We start from the raw sequence: 18,753 nt of genomic DNA on the forward strand, positions 1-18,753 counted from the left end.
GAATGTCCTTATTTTTTTAAGCATTTATGTATCTTATGGGTTTCTTTTCATTTCATTCATCGTCCTGATAGTCCACAGATATAATCATGGAAACAGTGGTTGTACATTGTTGCATTAAACAACAAACAACAACACAGAACGGCTTGGGCCTAAGAGAAAATGACATCGTTCATGGACTGTTATCCAATCCATCTTCAAAACGAGGAAATTCCACCCACTGGAGGATATACACATCTGGAAAAAAGTATTGCAACAGCATGATTTTGGAACTCCGCTGTTACATACACCGTTGGTGTTTTGTGGTTATGTCAATAATTGGGATAAACCTGTATTTGTGAGATACATAGAGTATTGATGATAAAATGACAACAAAACTAAATGAATTTTGTTACTTTTTCATTCGATTATGGTCATTTTAAAACGACCGTACAAAACTCACAAAACAGGTGACAGAATAACTATGGTCACAGCAACACGGTACTGTTGGTCAGACGTCAGTGGAGCACTAATGTCACTAGAAAGAATGTCGTAGTACTCAAATCTGACATGAACCTCAATATCTGGGCTAGGAACTGTCTGCAGGAACAACTGCAACAACACGTCTCCTCACTGACAAAATAAGGCGTTTGATTAGCCTTTGCGACAATTGGTTCCATTCCTCATGGAGTGCAACATCGAGGTCTGCAAGATTTTGAGCTAAAGGTCGTCTTTATCGTTTCTACGACCCAACATGTCCCACACATGCTCAACTGGATTCATATCAGGGCTTCCTGCAGGTCATGGTATTATATCAATGGCTTCCTGACGAATATAATCACGAACCAGGACAGATCTGTGGGGTCTCACATTATCATCCATGAGAACCGGCCTTGTACGCAGAGGGTGGTCATCAAAATGTGGAACAACGACTTGCAAGATGTCTCTTTGATACTTAACGCCATTGCCCCTTACAGTCACCAGTGGCAGTTTACAATCGTAGGAGAAGCATTCCCATACCATCAATGACCCGCCGCCAAATAGGACGTGTTCCGTAATGTTCATCTGTGTGTAAGCAGTGGCTTTCCGTCGCCAAACATGGGTTCTGCTATCTCTCATGAACAGTATGTTTTTTAACCAGTCAATTGTTTCTACGTGTCAATACGCTGTGAATAGACTTGCAGTTTCCGGGAATATAATACCATTTGATCATGTTTTTGAACCAGTCAGATTACTTACTTCTGGTTTACAATTTGCCCTAGAGCATCGTCTGAAAAGTATGAACCCGATACGTGGAGGTGATACATATACATATACATGTACATATACATATGCATATACATATACATATGCATATACATGTGCATATAGGCCTACACAAACATACATATATACATACACGTACAAGGATTAAACCATACACAAGCATATACACACACACACAAAATATTTCTTGACTGCCATTCCAAAAATAACTGCATGTACAAACTGACAATGGCTGTTATCGACAATCATTTTATAACGTGACTTCCACTTTCAGAGCAGAAGCAGTAGTAGTATCAGCAGGAGCAGCAGCAGTAGCAGCAGTAGTAGTAGTAGCAGTAGTAGTAGGAGTAGTAGTAGGAGGAGGAGTAGGAGGGGGGGGGTAGAGGAGTCCTTGTTTGTTTTTAAAGTGGGATTGCTACACACATTGCTCATTTTTACTAAGACAGTTGCAAGAATATCTTTGAAAACTGCACGGTGAGAAGCTAAACGCTAATCCTGACAACAACCGTTCACCAACCGTCCCAGTTCGACATAATAGACACTTTACTTATCAAGCTGAAGCCACTCCCCCTCTGCCCAGATCACATAGAGTCGCCCTTGCTAATAATACGTTTAGGTGAGGAGTAGTGCCATCAAAGGTTGAAACAGGACCTGCATTTTAACCATAGATATTGTTTTAATTATGTCAGCATTTTAGAAATTTTGAATGTAAGTTTTACGTTTCTGTCCTTTATGCGATTAGGTGTGAATTGTATTTGTCCTGTTGTAGTAAGCTAGAGGGTTTTGAAATTGTATCTCCACACAAACAGTTTTATGTTTCACTTAGCAACCCGTTCCTAACCTTTCATAGAGCAAAGGCCTGCAATTACTTCATTAATATACGTCGGGATATATTATACACGTAATATGTATATGTGTACACTTTTTATATGGTATGTGTGTTTATTTTGTTATGCAGTAGTGTCTCCCATAAATCGTTGAGCGATAGTAAATTTTTCTTAATAAGGGGGTACTATCAACGTTAAGAGAGTGTTCTGTCAATACTTTGAAGCAGAAATAGTAATCAGTAAAAAAATGCTATGGTGGTAGTCTATGCGAGATGTGACAAACGCATTACCTAGAGACTTGGCCGCATCTTCGCCTGCATGCTTCTTGATCAAGTTGATGTTTCCTAGATGGAAGTAACATGACAGCATGTAGCGTCGACGTGTCGCTCAGATAGCAAGGGTGACTAAGAAACACACGCAGATTCCTTTGCTTGAGTACTGGGGACAACATCACAGTCACCAAATTTCATTGGTGGGAGAATAATCAGTTCTGTCGTGTCGGCTTTGAGTTAAAGAAAAGTGCATGGACATCCAGTGTTGGATCTCCTTGACACAATCAACGATAACCGCCTCTGCTTTAGCAACAGAGGGTGGATGGAGAGGCCGAAAACCCACGTTGATCTGTAAATTGTCGGCATACAGATGAAACCCTAGATTACATTTTCTGACAATGTCTTCTACAGGTGGGGTATACAAGTTGAATAGTATGGGACCTAATACCAAGCCTTGGGGCACAACGTATACAACCTTCTGCTTCTGTTGTTCTTTGCCATCGATGATGACAGATTGGAGTCGGTTTCTCAGACCACTTCAGAGTCGTTATAGTAACACCGACACGTTACACCAGGGGACGGATTGATCGGTGGTGTCACTATAAACAATATGTCTCACCATTGCACATATATAAGTTAATTATAACAATTATATCTAGGTTTATGTGAGCATATGACTCCCTGCCGATCATACTGACGTCAAAGTGTCACTATGGCAACTATTACCTGCTATTATTACACACTAAACCTTCCACCGGAAACTGACATTAACGGATACTAAAAACGGAATATCAGCGAGCACATAATCACAGGATGTATTCCTGCAGAATGTCAGATTGTTTCCTTTTCAGTGCATTGATACTTTTTTCAAAAATGTAACAGTGATAGGTAACAATGTAGGACATGATCGAATAGCATTGCCGAAAACACAGTGGCTTTTAGACGTCTTATTTATCAGACTTGCCCATGTTGTACCTCGCTGGTATCATACGCATGAGCATTTGTTTGGTAATCACAATATGACACCAGGCCCCTATTTCTCGAAACAAACTTAAGTCTGAGATTTGACTTAAGTCTGAGTATTTACTCATATTCGCGAAAAAACATTTCACAGACTGAACTGAAATCGGCATAAAACTCAAACTATAGGAGACAGTTTGAGTTTGGTGGCTAAATTACTGAAGTTATTTGGGCTTTTATATTTCAAAAATGCAGTTAAGTTAAAAATTCAACTGTTTCAAATTGTGAAACTCAGTTGGAGATTTGAGTAAAAACTTAAGTTTGTTTCAAGAAATCGGGGCCAGGTTTATTTGGGAAATAGTGAATGTCGTGCCACACATATATACCAAACACATGCGGATAAAACAAAATTTCAGGTGAAAAAACAACACAAGATTGCATTTCAAGACCAAAAGCATCACTATAATGGGTCAAGGAGATGTCTTCAACATATTTAAAATATAACGCTTGCAAAGCTTCGAGAAGACCTTCTGACTTGCACTTGAAAGATCTATGTTTTCCGGGATACAAGTGGCCTTTTCTCCTCATATTTTGGCGATAGGAGATGACTAAGGTGACGATCGGATGATCACTAACCACTTGTGTCCCTTTTCCAAACTCGATCATATTAATTATCGTGACTCAGATGGATTGCTGCGGCGCTATGCAACATTCACTCACTGCCTTGCAAGGAAGCTGTTTCAGAAAGTTCACTTTTCTGACTGAAGATATCACTTTCAAACTACGCAGCTTTAAAACATTTCTGTGAAATATACGTGCAAATATACGTGCGAATATTGCAAAACAATAGGTCTAACTTGCAATATATCGTAGCGGGCAGTAAGTGCCTGATGCCAAATGTCAGATCAATTGCTTCATTATAAAAAGGTCCACGTGGGGTAATCTACGGATCAGGTTAATGAGGTTAATAAGACACGTGAGTGTATAAAAGGCAGATAGGGCCTCCCCTCTCTACCCTCCATCATCTTGCATACTCACAGACAGAAAGTACGCACTGCGACTGAACATGATGAAGACAGCGGTTGTTCTGCTGCTGGTGGCAACATGTGTGTGTGGTAAGCATACATTTGTGTTTTAACAAGGTAATAATAACAGTTCATTCAATTACCACCAAGTATCTATCTGACGAGCTGCTCACAGGACGCTGCGCTATAGATGGTTTTTAGTCACATGACTTTTTTCACCTGGTGAACGGGGGCAATTTGATCAAACTCACTTGCCCAATGTGAGACCACATGTATCAATCGTTCTTCATTGTAGGGCAAGTCCTAGAAAGTTTGGCGCCAAATAACAGCTATTGACATCCTCACAAAACGTAAACAAAGGATGTCGTTACAACTATTCTTACATTTTAGGTCGTTGGAATATTCTGTAATGCTCTTTTAAAGAATACATATCACCTTACAGCAATTATCAGTCATTTCTGAATGAGCTGGGTTTAACGACGCTTGCCATGTCTCACGATGTGTCAGCTCATCGCTTTGAGAAATCCCGACGTGAGAAGGCCCCAGATACGATTAAGTAGTAAACAGCAGTGCATGTTATATTGGGATTACACTTTCTCAGTAAATTACAGATTCTAGTGATTTTATTGGGTTGAGTCTCATCCGGGATTTTCAACCCACACTCTCGAACTCGGGATTAGAATCCCGGATGGGACTCAACCCAGTAAAGGTTCTAGATTTTGAACTTTACTGAGAAGGTCGCAAATATAACGTGCTACATTCGGCCATTTTGGAAATGGAAATATATCATTCATGACGGTAAATAGATCCAGCATGTTACCGCACATGATATTATATCTGTTGATCAGATGTCGAGAGGTCACAAACATCCACCTGAGGTATACGTGTATGGAGTTCGACATGGTCACTAGCCCGGAGCTGGCCAGGCAGGTTCGAAGCCAGTACTCTGGGAAGATGGCTATTACCTATTCTACTACCTACCTACCTACCTACCTATATATCTTGTCCACATCTTTATAGTACGGTTTTATTACAAACTGACCAACAAAGAAAAGCATTTGATGGTTGAGGGAGATACGTCAGAAGAGAAGTTGAGGTTATCGCGAACCTTGAACATGTAACAAAAACTTATGTAGGTTTTCTTGCTCTGTATAATGTCGAATTCCATGCAATGCACTGTCACTGAAGGATTTTACATGTGTGCGTGTCCATGTTTTCTAAGCTACATTTTATTTGGTCTAGTGGATTGAGTGTATGTCTGGGGACGGGAGGTGGTGGTTCGATCCCCGCCTAATTACGACCAGAAAGGTAGATGTGGTCACATACACACATGCACGTCCTTATATCAGTGCTATTATTTTGACGGTAATGTTTAACCCTATTTGACACATCTCAGATTTGTTTGAGCGCGGTCTATTTGGTTAACCTTTAGCCTGCTGAATTAATTTCAGCATAAGGCGCTGAGAAGAGGGTGGGTGATTTCAAACAGTCGGTGTGTCACTAAATAAGGAACAACTGAACAAATATTCAGCCCATTAATACTAGATAGAAAAATAAACATTATTATCAAAAAATATCCAGACAATTTCAAACGTACAGATATTAATTGCAAGACAAACATAAATAAAGTAAATTTTATTGAATTTAACTGAACTGCTCGATTGACAGCCGGATGCATTTTATATTAGGATAATTATTGCAAGTTTTATTTGGAGATGTCATTATCCTGCACTCCTGTCGAATGGGTTCGACGATAGCATTGAGAGGATTAAGGAACTTCTTTGCCAAGAGGGTGTCTATGCCCAGCGATTCTGTGGCCCGTCTGTGACGCCAATGGGAACTGGTACCACAACTCCTGTGTCAGAGACTGTTGGTAAGTATATGCGTATTGTTTCTGGTATAAGATCAGCGGATGACCAGGGCCGACTGATAGTATACCATTAAAAAACGAAGGGGATATTCCATTTTGCGAGCACACTAGCCAATGCATAAGAGAAGAAGTATCATATTTCCATACAGTTAAAACATTTCCAAAGGAATGGAATTAAATAAATCATCTGTTTTCCTTTAGGAATCTTGCAGATCCAATATCCCTAGTTTTTAATGGATATTACATTGAACTGAAACCTGATACCTATTGCATCTATTACAAGATCAACGGATGAACGTCTCCAGTAATGTCACCACTTGGGTGAGTTTGGTGTTACGCCGATTTTAGCAATATTCCAGCAGTATCACGACGGTGACATCAAACATGGGCTTAACACATTGTCCCCATGTGGGGAATCGAACCCTGGTCTTCGGCGTGACGAGCGAACGCTTTAACCACTAGAATACCCAACTGCCCTCGCCACTTGAGCTTCAGTATCCACCGGCAGCGCAATGTCATAAATTGTTACTACCGTGTTTAGTTGGTTGGTTGGTTGTAGCTTGGTTGGTTGGTTGGTTGGTTGGTTGGCTGGCTGGCTGGCTGGCTGGTTGGTTGGTTGTTTAACGCTACACTGGGTAATATTCAAAATACATGGCGGGTTTTGTAAATACTCGAGTCTGGACCCGTCAAATCAGTGATCAATGCATGAGCATCGATCTACGCAACTAGGATACGCTGACATGTGTCAACCAAGTATGCGAGTCTGACCATCCGCTCTCATTAGTCGCCTCTTGCGACATGTATGCTAGCTGAAGATCAATTCTAACCCGGATCTTCACGGGTATACGGTGTTCCGCAGTCACACACTCCAGTAATATTATTACGCAAGTTGAAGTTCCTAACATACAAATGATAGAGCTACATAGAAGATTGGATATTAACAATGCTACCTGGACAGGCCGTGGTTACCCAACGCTTGGATTACTTAGCTGACCAACAAACAGCTATGTATCAACGTGTTCGATGGAGACTAGCCAGAGATGGTCATTTGATGATACTGAACCTGATAAAGATAATATAGTTGAGTTAAGAACATTAATAAGGAACAGTTTCAGCGACTGTAACTGTTTTGTAGCGTATGTAATTATTTGATTAAAACTGAATTTCTAATAATGCACAATATCTTCAATAAGACTACGGCAATCTCTCGTGAGTTAACATTACCACTCTCTCTCTCTCCAACATTTCACTTCCTTCCTGTGTTTCAGGGGTGGGGAGGAATCGAATGCCTTCACGGTGGACAGGGTAAACCAGAGGTGTGTACCCGCACAACTTCCCGGAGCCGTCCCGGTCCAACTGCAAGCAACTCAACACTCCTAACCACGTCTATTCCGGAATTATTTCTGCCGTTAAATAAAGCTTTGCTAAAATGTGAGTGTGTCCTTTTTCATTTGTTTTTCTAGAGCATCTCGGTCATTCTTTCCTCCTTGACAGTCCACGGGTATATAACGTAAAGATGGTGTGGAGGGTCACACTAGGTCTGAATGGCAAGCGGCAGGGACTCGACATAAGTGACCGTTTTGTTCTTCATTGTTGTTCACACAAATACATTAGGTACAGCTTTTCCAAGACATGTGTAAACAGAAATTGACCATGGCAATCGTTTTATTACGTGTATTCGTTCACGAAGAGTAAATAAAACATAAGAAGATTGCTATATGACTGAACAAAAATTATACTTACTCATCAAACTTTACTATGTTTACACAAAGAACTTAGTTAAGCGCCCTGTGCCATATCTCACGACTGAATAAACCCTGATCTTAACCCTTTGCGGTTGTCATGATTGGTTGTCGTGTGCAACAAGGGGATTAACCAGCATAGAACTTGGCCCAGGTGGAAATTGCATTGCTCCAGGGCTGACTTTGACTGTCCATGCAGAGGATCAGGAGACTGACAGGAGGTATGAGGAGGAGAGTTCTGGCTGAGTTACAGTACATGGAGGTTACACTCGGAGTTGACCTTAAATCACCTTAGATGCGCAAAATGGCACTTGGAATGTTCACATTCACCAATGAATTCAACATTAAACATTTTGGAGCCATACTAGTACAGACATGATTTTGTATGAAAATCAGTGGCCTTTCTTGTTGTTGTTTCTCAAATGAGACATTACCATCGTAAAATCAACATGGATCCCGGTCATTTTGTCGTTTTTTTTACGTGTGAAAAGATCATGCTGGTCAGAAAATGTCATGTTTTTCCAATGTGATCACTCCAAGAAATTTTATGTTTCAAAAATACACGGGGGTGCCTTTGTCCCTTGAAACATTGTTACGGTTAACAAATTGCCCGTGACAAAAGGTATAAGAACTCCCCTCTGAACCAGCAAATAGTCTAAAATATTCAATAATATGTTGGGCAAACAATGAGCAAACTGCAATGAATCACAATACAGATTTTGCAGTTGAGTCTAAGGTAATGGTTCACAGATACACTGGAGAAAATAAGTTAAAGACATTGGTATTTTTCTGATTGATATTTCATCAGTGTGTCAATGAATAAATAGATCATTGTTCATAATTTCAAAATTTACATATATCCCCAACTATTTTTGTCCAGTATATAAAACATCAACTCACCAGAATCGTGGAATGCTAAATGAAGCCTGTTTACAAAGTCAGTAGCCAGGCAGACTGTGTCAAACGATGGTGATGTAGCCAAAGGCAGACAATCAATGTTGACAGACAGACGATGATAGGCAGCTGCAGAAGTCCAAATAAAACGTCCGAGTGTAAGTCCGTGTGAGTTCCATGTCCCACCAAACAATAGGGCTTGGGCGGGTCCAAATTTCCTACCTAGATACTCGACTTCCTATTAACCGACCTGACCCGTGTACCCGTTATAACACTAACTGGGAGTTACTCCCTTTCACCAGTAACAGCTGATATTAAGGGCGTCCTGTGGATAAACACTGTAGTTTAGATGAGGCACAAAGCCAAAATGCATTTCGTGCTCAGTGTAGCACAAAGGAGAGGGCACGTCATCGATGTGGAAACATCTGAACTACAAATGGTTTAAACACAGAAAACAATGCTGACATCAGATTCACACTCCTGTTTATCGAATAATTTATTTATCTTTTATATACATTCGAAAAATTTATTATCTTTTATTTACATTGATATCACTTCTATATATAGATAGATACTTTGTCAGAACTGATACTGACATTGCTGTCGTCAAAAGCAATAAAAAAATAATGGAAAACACTTTCTAAGACTGTAACCTTTTTTGACTGAATTTAATAACAGTCGCCTATTGCAGCATTGTTACTTACCACAAAGACTTTTGCGGGGAGTATTATTTGGACTCCGTCCGTGCGTCCGTCCGTATGTGCAAATTAGTCTTTTCCGGAGCAGAACTTTAAGCCGTTTAATGTTTCGTCGCCAGACTTGACACATAGATAAGTGAACAAAATGCTTTTTTTTTCTTTTTTTTTTTTTTTTTTTTTTTTTTTTTGCATTTCCATGGCAACAAGTTTTACTTTGACTGAAATTCTGAAATTGGTGGAAGTCTTTTCTGAAGCAAAACTTTCAAACAAATCAATACTTTCCTTCCACTTTGTGGTTATTCATTAATCTACTGACATAAACCAATAATACCACTCTTGTATCAACATTACTGATGTACATGAAAACATGGAATCAGTCAGGCAGTCTGTTGATGATGCAATCATGCTAGCATAGGAATAGTTTATATATGTATGGTTTCGTTAGATCAGCGTTAAGAATAACATTCATTTGACATCGTCATTCTAGTTGGCATATTCATGAAAAGTACATAACATTTGCGGGGAATATTGACGACTGATTCAAGCCTGTTTATGACATTCAACGGTGATATGAGGCCAGAGCAGTCATGTGTGCACATTTTCCCGTTAACCAATCACATCACGCAATACATCGGGGCATTATTTCTCGTACCCCTTTACAAAGGCAACCAATCACATCAAGGTTACATAGGAGGCACCACTTTCCATGCAACATAGTAAAGTTTCGTCTGCAAACCAGTTATGTTAATTTACCATTCTGTTGAACCTGATAACAGGATAATATTGAATAAGGTATATAAACGTTCTCTTCTCTTCAGACTCTATATGAGGTGGATATCTGCGTTCCTTGGTCTGCTACGTGTAAACCTTAACTACTTGCAGCCTATGTAACACGTGACAAGCATAGTTGTCGACAGTTTATATCTTGTGAGTTTTCAGTGCACGTTCTGTCAAATATAAGACAACAAAGACCGAACAATCTCTTGTAAATCAAGTTATGACAAAAACCCACCATTTAATTAATTCTTCACTGACTAATCACGTGATAAAAGCCGGTCCGGGTATTGACACGGGTAACCGAGTTCAACTCATTACCCACCCGTCACGGGTATCCTGGTTACTCGCCCCAGCCCTACTAGGCAACAACCATCTTCTATATATACGACACACAGTCGAGAACATTCCAGAACAGCGGAGCACTCTAAACTTTGTGACCCAATGATAACTATCACTTAATCAATGATTATATACATTACAGAAAACACACTCTCGTAACAATATATAATTTTGACAGAAACCCCCAGTGAGATGGGAGATTCGGATTCGAACCCGGGGGATAATTTGGAATTGTTTCATTTTATGTTTTACCGTTACAGAAAGGGTTGGACAGAAGAGAAAATTATGTTGTCCATGGACTGTTAAAGAAATTATGAGAAACCGGTTCAATAGACAGTCTAAAACTTGAAATTTAAAGATAGGAGGATGTGGAGTGCACTCCCTCCGGGAAGATTTTCTTGACTTTGAATTCTCTAACAGTTTGGTTTACGTTCGAAACAAAACATATTACAACACGGCAGTTTGAGTCTAGGTTTGAAAACAGAAAATAACAAGAGACACCTTTGTAAAGGGTGACAGTAGTAGTAGTAGTAGTGGTGGTGGTGGTGGTGGTAGTAGTAGTAGTAGTAGTAGTAGTAGTAGTAGTAGTAGTAGTAGTAGTAGTAGTAGTAGTAGTAGTAGTAGTAGTAGTAGTAGTAGTAGTAATCATCGTTGGTTTTGGTGTTGTGTTCATAGTGACTCAGTCAGTTTTGCCTCTTCTTTAATTCTCTTAAACAACGTTCGAGTATAAAGACAGCAAGTAAAACACTTTATTTTTTGCTCAGTGGGGAGCTGACACAAGTGTTCTATGTGAGTATGTGAGTGCAATCTCCCTGCAATCAAACTGACGTCAAAGTGCCACTTCAACAATCATTTCTCACTAAACCGGCCGGTAGATACCGCCATTAACAAAGTTAACGATAAACGAAATATCACCAACACATAAACAGGGGTTGTCTCAGTATCAGGCACGGAGTGAAAATAGAAACGAAAAACAGCTTTACTGTAATTATAAGAAATCGCTGTTAAAATCACTGTCCATTGTCCAGTTCCGATTAAATCAGTCAATCAGTCCTTGATTCATTATGAAGAACTCATATAAATTACAGTTTATAAATGTGGTAGTGTCTGTATACACAAATTCAACAAAGACTTTCTCCTTTCATATGCATCATTCATGGACAGGCATAGTGACTTTAATAGCATATTTCTTCAGCTGATATGATTTTTCCTTTCGTAAAAACTTCAGCATTAGATGTTTTCGAGTTTACTTTCATTATCTGCTTACCTGCACCCGATTTTAGAATCTGACGCTTTAATCCACATCTAGTGTCATATACCCTGATCACGTCATCAATACACAAAAAACATTCTACTTCAATTTATTTATAAATACGAAACATAACAAAGGGTTAAACATAGGCGGGTAATCAAAGTAATCTGTTAATCTGTATTACTGAAGCACATGCCTTTATTGATCAGTGCTCACTTTGCAATGACCTCAAACTTTTACAATGTAAGCCAAAAGAAGACAGTTTTCACAGGTTTGTCTGACAAAGTCTAAAGCTATTTTTTATTAATGAACTTTTTAAACTTTTTCTCACCTTTCACATAGACATTTCTTCCACTGCCCGAATTTTGCCCGTTTGCCTCTCATTCACTTTCTCTGCTTTGCTAGGTTTATTTTCTTAAGTATCATACCCTGTACATATCAATTTCAAATTATATACATTTTAAATCTATGTTTAAAAATCTATGGTTAAAATAAATATCTGCGAAATAAAAGCGAACATTGCAATACGATAAGTACAACGTGCAATCCATCCTGTGCACGTGGAAACCAGTGCGAAATTGTTCATCACTATTTCTTAGAATGTTCTTTATACAGTCAACATAGAAAGGTCACGCTTAAAGCTGGTCAAGATGTATGTGGTAGTAATTTTGTGATTACATTATCTGTTAATTTAAACGGCATTGCAGATCTGACAAATCTTAAAAATGAAATTATATTTAAAAATGCACATCAATGCATATGCAAATCTAAACGATTCCAGTAGTCTTCTCTCTATACACCGTTTGTAATATAACATTTCCTTCTGTTGTCCGTCAATCTTTCTGTTTCTAATAACTTCTTGTGGTGTAATAAGTGATTGTAAGTATCTTTGGAGGGGTTTTTATAAGTTGAACGGGTTTTATAAGTTGAAAGAACTTGTCCCCAATTGTGAATAAAATACGTGTAAACTAAACTAACGTGCAATATATGCCAGCCAAAGTAGGCAGTAAGTGTCTGAAAATAAATGCCAGGTCAATCAATCAATAAAGAATTGGGTGAAAATAAATATCTGTGAAGCGAATATTGCAATATGATAGGTGTAACGTGCAATATATGCCAGCCAAAGTGGTCAGTAGTTGCCTGACAACAAATGTCAGCTCAATTAATTCATGTTGATAATGATCCTCATGGTCATGATCCGGTCATCAGGTGAATGGTCCACCAACGCTTGCGAGTGTATATATGGGTATATATGGCACCTGGGAGGAGCGTACTCTCCAGCCATCCGTCGTCACAGAGAGGAAACACGCACACGACTGAACATGATGAAGACAGCGGTTGTTCTCCTGTTGGTGGCAACATTTGTGTGTGGTAAGCATGCGTTTGTGTTTTCGTCGAGATAATATACCCGTGTTCGCGAATGTAACATTGTAAGTGCGGCATAAACTAACAACCGTTCACGACCTTGCAGCACAAGGTCAAAGGAGATCGTTTAAAGGTCACATGCAACCAAAAAATCAAGCATAATTAAAACACATTTATCACTTATTCATGACATATATTATGCATTGCTGCTTTTGAAAAAAAACAAATAAACAAAATTATAAGCGTACAATAGCGATTCGAAAGTGCAATATTTTGTACTTCGGCTCACTTCCCCCGAAACGAAGCCCTGGGGAGACCGAACCCAGTCAGTGTAACGACGGCTTCCGATTGCCTGTTTCATTTGCTGATATGCTGAGGGTTCATTGTGTGTACAGAAAGATGATCTGTTTGATGGGCATTTTAGAAGTATAGCCAGTCACAAGAAAGTAAGATTCTTTATGGATAACAACTTCTTTTTGTGTACTTGATGCGTCGTTTCAGTATGGATTCACATACTGTTGTCAAACAAAATCATATACACGAAAAGAAGTCGTTATCCATGAAGAATGTATATAGAGATGTTGAGTTTGGAAAATACATGTTCTCTGAATTTGCGCTCGATCCAATCAAATATCATGTCAGTAGAGATGGTAAACTACTGCGTGGCTGGAATCTGTCCAAGTACAAAGCAGGACTTGAAACTGACAAGAGTTTGCACCAGTTTCCGTCAGATCCAGTCATCCGAAAAAAATGAATGTAGTTTGTTTGCAACCCACAGACATAAAAAAAATGTCATGTGTATCACACGTGCCTAATTACATAATGTGGCAGACACGGGACACATAAATCACGCGTCATAAATCAACTTATTTTCTTTATGTCGTATAGTCTGATAGGTGCTAAGTTCAAATTGCACGTGGTCAATGATTGAAACTGTGTATTGCATGTTGTCTTCAGCAGACAGGCAGACAGACATATAGGTGTCAATAAACCAGACGCTGAGTTTTCTCTGTGACACAGACTGCTTACCACAATCAACAAGTTTTTTTACGTAAAGAGTAGATTATTTACTTGTTTGTGTACACAACCAAGATTAACCTACTGCTCACGACCTAAGACGCTGGGCATGCATACTGTTTCAAGCTCCACGAACTTATTCGCTGCGCATGCGTTATGGACGCAGCGCAGCACAGCTGTTGAAACCAGTTTTTCCCCCAACGCAGGGGGGAATTTAGTGAAACGTTTGAACTCCGTTTTTGCGGGCTTTTCTTTCATGGTGTTTTTTTTTTCAACTTTACAGGTTGAATTGGCATTTTTTTTATGATTTGTTTCGGTAAGTGCATACCGAAAGGTACCAGAATCTGCAAAGTTTTGTTTTACGTTACATGTCACCTTTAAATATTCGTACATATACGATTATACGTAGTTACAATATTTGTTACACTAATATAGCTGATTCCCCTGTCAAAAGTCTCAGAGAGGTATCTTGTCATCTCTGCGTGAGAAGGTTTAACAACGTGTAACATGTTTCACGATTGAATGAGTGAGTGAATATGGTTTTAGGCCGCTTTTAGCAATGTCCAAGTGGGAGCACAACAACGCGCAAGTGGTAGTTCCATAATAGTAAATCTATATATTAGAGGACGAGCATGTCGTAACATAAATACCTGTGTTTCATGTGTTTTTTCGTTTATTGAGGCATCAGTGTCAGTGACATTCGTAACTACTCGTGTCATTCTGACAAGCCGGATGGCGTCTTCTTGTAGGTCATGGAAAGAGACGAGTAGTTACGAATGTGTCAGTGACTGGCGAAGTCCCATCAAACCCTAAACAGTAGCCGTTGTCCGATTGGTTAAATCCGTCCGGCCTTCTCGGGTTTGATTGGACCGTCAAAGGTCGCTCAAAGGCTACGGGCATTAGGCAAAATAATGTGCTTCACGGACTGTGAGACAGACTAAATACTGAGACTAAGTTTACTTAGGCTGACCCAAGACCCGGGTTCGATTTCCCATGTGGGTACAATGTGTGAAGCCCACTTCCGGTGTCACCCGCTGTGATATTGCAGGAATATTGCTCAAAGCGGCGTAAGACTTAACTCACTCACGATTGGTTATATTTGGTATTCTATGCAATGTACAATGAGGTTAGCTTTGTATATATTCAAATGTTTTTCTAAGCTACACGCCATTTGCTCTAGTGGATAGAGTGTATGTCTGGGGACGGAAGGTGGTGGTTCTGGATTACGACCAGAAAGGTAGAAGTGGTCACATACACACGCATGCACGTCGTTATATCAGTGCTATCATTTTCAAGGTGGCGTTTAACCCTAATTTACACATCCCTGATGTTTCCTTAGGCCATGCTTTTTGTTTAAGCTAATTCTTTGTCAAGATCGTGCACATGCCCGTATCATCTGCGGCCCGTCTGTGACGCCAATGGGAACATCTATGGCAACTCCTGCATCAGAGACTGTCGGTGAGTATATAGTTATATTGCTTCTGGTACAAGAACAAGGGGGTGTCCGTGCCCTAGAATTCTGTGGCCCATCTGTGACGCCAATGGGAACATCTACGACAACTCCTGCATCAGAGACTGTCGGTGAGTATATAGTTATATTGCTTCTGGTACAAGGACAAGGCTGTGTCCGTGCCCTAGAATTCTGTGGCCCATCTGTAGTGAGTGAGTTAGTTTGACGCCGTTTTAGCAATATTCCAGCAACATCACGGCGGGGGACACCAGAAAATGAGCTTCACTCATTGTACCCATGTGAGGAATCGAACCCGGGTCTTCGGCGTGACGAGCGAACGCTTTAACCACTAGGCTACCCCACCGCCCGTGGCCCATCTGTAAAGCCAATGGGAACATATACGACAACTCCAGCATCAGAGACTGTCGGTGAGTATATAGTTATATTGCTTCTGGTACAAGAACAAGGGTGTGTCCGTGCCCTATAATTCTGTGGCCCGTCTGTGACGTGGAACATCTAAGCCAACTCCTACATCGCCGACTGTAAGTACTGGAATACTGACTTTGACGTATCACCCCCTGTTGTGAAGGATTTGTTCGACTAGTTGAAACTTTTAATATTTTATAACGTCAGTGTTTAAAACTCCAAAGATTTCAAGGCAGACAAACCGACAGGTAGTTTTATAAAATTACCAGTCCGGATACAAACTTGCCTGACAAGTTTTCAACAATATACAGTACACGTGTTGTGATTTGGTATCACAATATGAACTGTCCACTCGTTAGTTGCTTTCATGATAATCTCAACACCTCAAACTGACAATATAGACTCTTGTATATAATTATACTCTTGTAGACGTCAGTATCGGTTTCACAGACCCGAGTAAAACAATATCGACCGAGCTTTATTTTTAATGTTTTACTCAGGTCAATAACAACCGATATCAAACGCTACAAAAGTCTATAATTGTTTTGATACATAGTGAAAGAGAAACATGATTTAACATAAACCTTTAATGCACACACTGTGACATCTCCGAGCTACATCATTACTTAACATACCTTCACAATCAAACTAATTCTTTAAATGTACTTGAAACAAGATCAAAGACAATCCCTTCCTTGTCTGTTTTTGGTAACCCTCGTCAATGCCGTAACTTATCAGAAAACTCTAGCCAGGATCTGTGATTGGCTGCTACTTTCACAATGTCTCGCGTTTGTCCCCGGTACATATTGCTCACGGTAAAAGATCAGCGGGTTACCAGGCTCTGAGATTGGTTGATATTGTGGCAAAGTCTCATCACTGTAACCAAGTACCTCTACATTATGGTGTAAGATCAGCGGTCGGGAAGGTTCTCTGATTTGCTATTTCTGTCGTCACACAGTTCCCTGTGGAACACTGTTTATTTCAAAACTTCATCTGAATAGGTACCCAGGAGTATATAAAGATGACCGAGTTCAGTATCGCTACTATAGTGTTTAACACTCACTCCACTCATATTGTCCTGCCAGTTGATGTCCCTAATATACAAATATTAAAATTTACCAAGATTTGACAGATACAGTGTGACCTGGGTAGGTCATGCTTACCTAGCGTTATCAAGTTGACCAACACAGTCATACTGACACAAACCAATGGGTACAAGAAACCATGGTCGTTTGATGGAACTGTATAGTAATCACGGAGAGCTGAAATGGAGAGCTACAGAGGCTCTATCAAAGTTTTCGGTCAAACTGTTTTTTCAAGTATATAATTTCTACAGCACCAATACTGCTGTCAGCAACTTACTATCATCTCTCACCATCCTTGATTCTCTTTCTTCCAATGTTTCTACTAGAAACAAGATCAAAGACAATCCCTTCCTTCTGACACAAACCAATGGGTACAAGAAACTAATGGGTACAAGAAACCATGGTCGTTTGATGGAACTGTATAGTAATCATGGAGAGCTGAAATGGAGAGCTACAGAGGCTCTATCAAAGTTTTCGGTCAAACTGTTTTTTCAAGTATATAATTTCTACAGCACCAATACATGCTGTCAGCAACCTACTATCATCTCTCACCATCCTTGATTCTCTTTCTTCCAATGTTTCAGAGGTGGGCAGGAATCTACTGCCTTCACTGTGGACTGGGAAAACTGGAGGTGTATCTCCGCTTAGCGTTTTTCAGCTGTCCTGGAGCATCTACAAGCAACTCCACACTCCAACCCATGTAGTGTCTATTCCGGAACTAAACCTGCTTTTAATAAAGCTTTGTAAACATTGAAGATGAATGTGGTAGTCTGTATATAATAAAGTCTAGACTTGACACCAAGTCTAGACACAGTGATCAACAGCATGAGGATCCATCTCTGCATTTGGGATGACATGTGTCAACATATGATGACATAGGATGACATGTGTCCACCAAGTCAACAAGCTTGACCTCCCAATCCTTCAGTCACTACAACAAGAATGGGTTGCTGAAGATCAATTCTAATCCAGATCTTCACAGGTTATAATGGGAAAGCAATGAAACAATTCTCGATCGTCCCAGTGTTCAGACCTGGAATCTCCCCTCCAACTTGGCAGCATCCCAACCATCTTTGTTCTAACACTAAACCTCCTCCATACAATATAACTGAAATGCTGTTCAAAGTTATACCCTGAATGAAAAATTAAGCGCCACCCAGTATATTTCGCAAAAATATAGGTTGGCACATAGGAAATCTTTCACAAAAAAAACGAGCTATCATAATTTGACTTGGTACTTTTAGTTTAAAAAGAAAGCCATAATTGAAATTATCTTTTGCTTTCAACAGGATGCCCGCACTTTTGGAAAACATACATTTTGTTTTTCTCAAAAAGGTTACCTTGTTTTGAAAAGTGAAAATCAGAAATGGTTGTTATATGGTCACATGATTGTCACTTTTAACAAGTGAAACCTAAATTTGATAGTCTTGTATAAGCACAACAGGAATAGTTATTTTGATTTAAAAGCCGTGTCATCATATCTGTAACAATATTTCCTTTGTTTGTAAATAC

General features: G+C 39.7%; 2 long non-coding RNA genes across 2 annotated transcripts; both read left to right on the forward strand.

Moving 5' to 3' along the window:
• Nucleotides 1–5,775: 5,775 nt before the first annotated feature.
• LOC137287581 (uncharacterized) lies at nt 5,776–7,585 on the forward strand. The gene is made up of 3 exons (XR_010957041.1): nt 5,776–5,818; nt 6,093–6,199; nt 7,465–7,585. It is a non-coding gene; the product is annotated as an uncharacterized lncRNA (long non-coding RNA).
• A 5,595-nt stretch (nt 7,586–13,180) lies between these two features.
• LOC137287582 (uncharacterized) lies at nt 13,181–17,996 on the forward strand. Its single transcript, XR_010957042.1, has 3 exons — nt 13,181–13,269; nt 15,639–15,738; nt 17,826–17,996. It is a non-coding gene; the product is annotated as an uncharacterized lncRNA (long non-coding RNA).
• The last annotated feature ends 757 nt before the right edge of the window (nt 17,997–18,753 follow it).

The sequence above is a fragment of the Haliotis asinina genome, chromosome 6 (genome assembly GCF_037392515.1).
Source record: "Haliotis asinina isolate JCU_RB_2024 chromosome 6, JCU_Hal_asi_v2, whole genome shotgun sequence".
Classification (NCBI taxonomy): domain Eukaryota; kingdom Metazoa; phylum Mollusca; class Gastropoda; order Lepetellida; family Haliotidae; genus Haliotis; species Haliotis asinina.